Source organism: Suricata suricatta, chromosome 10, assembly GCF_006229205.1.
Source record: "Suricata suricatta isolate VVHF042 chromosome 10, meerkat_22Aug2017_6uvM2_HiC, whole genome shotgun sequence".
NCBI lineage: Eukaryota > Metazoa > Chordata > Mammalia > Carnivora > Herpestidae > Suricata > Suricata suricatta.
Window position 1 is genome coordinate 116,267,427 of NC_043709.1, and position 1,508 is coordinate 116,268,934.

The 1,508-nt window shown below is 34.7% G+C and overlaps 1 protein-coding gene across 1 annotated transcript in view; it reads left to right on the forward strand.

Annotated features, from left to right (window-relative positions):
- The window catches only part of MRC1 (mannose receptor C-type 1), a 94,095-nt gene that overhangs the window by 26,886 nt on the left and 65,701 nt on the right, over nucleotides 1-1,508 (forward strand). The window lies entirely within an intron of this gene.

Consider the following 1,508-nt stretch of genomic DNA (forward strand, 5'->3'; position numbering starts at 1 on the left):
TTTAAATTAAACTTACCTATGAGTTACTACCCTTTCTAGATAACTCTAAACGTTAGGGCACCTTTAAACAAACAATGGTGAACTAGACAGACATTTCTGATACACATCTTTCCTTCCCAAACAACAGCCCATGCCAGAACTCACTCTTGTCACCTCTGAAGACTCAGCTTTTGGTTCTTCAAAGTTGAAATCTTACCACAAACTAGAAATGTTTACTGTATTCTCTACCAAGGAGATGACATTATCAAAAGGGGAAGTCTTTATATTTCTTTAGTCTTAAATCTCTGGGATGAGCACATCAAGTATGACTGCGCTCATTTAAAACAATAATAACAAAGTGATAAAAATTTATTCATATTAAATAATGTTATGATTATTCATCTTATCAATGGCTTCCTTTTAGTTTATTAATTATTTTTTATACATAGTAAAAAAATAGGTCTAAAAACTATGTTGAGTACAATATTATTGCTTAGGTCACTTTAGGATCAGTTAAAGAAACCAACTAAAAAATAGTGTCCTACCTCATTTATGTAATGGGTAACTTTTTTTTAATGTTTATTTATTTTTGAGAGAGAGAGAGAGAGACAGAGTGGGAATGGGAGTAGGGCAAAGAGAGAGGGAGACACAGAATCCAAAGCAAGTTCCAGGCTCTGAGCTGTTTGCACAGAGCACAATGCGGAGCTTGAACCCACAAACCGTGAGATCATGACCTGAGTCGAAGCCAGACGCTTAACCAACTGAGCCATCCAGGCACCTCAGTAATGGGTAACTTATAATGTGTCAAGAGGAAACACTTGTCTACCAGACTGCGCCTTAGAAATGCCATTCTGGGATTGGTGTCACACGGATACTACATTGTATGTTAATAATTAATCTGTTAAATACCATTGAACCCTGAATGATTTTTTTCATAAATTATTTAAATTGCAGTAACTTGAATAATAATGATCTCTGGACTTACAGAGGCACATGCTAGAGGAAATGATGCTGCCGGTAGCATTTCACAAATGTTAAATATGGCTATTTCCCAAAGTCAAATACTCTGGTGGCTTAAAAAATTTATTAGGTAAGAAAATAAGCATTTGTAAATTTTCAAAACTATAAATAATTCACTGACCATAGGAGAAACTAACGTCAATTTTCATCTGAGATTTTTGCTGAAATTACTATGTTTGGTATACTGAGAAAAGACTGTAGGCTCTTAGGGGAATATCTATCTTCTGACATTCCCGCATTTGCTATAGGTACTTGGAGCCTTATTCTGATAAACTAAATTATGAATACTTCTCAAACCAGGGTCTAACACGTAATAAGTGTCCAATAAATGTAAGCTGTATTGTTATTATTACTCCTTGTTGAATCAAACAAGGCCAGAAGTGTGATTAGAAACAAAATTCAAATTTTGTGTTAAGTATGTCACTTAAAGCAGATGGTCATCATCCACAAATGTCTTTCTCGAATGTTGTCATTTCATAGAGAGACCGAGGTTTTGTTAGCATTACTAC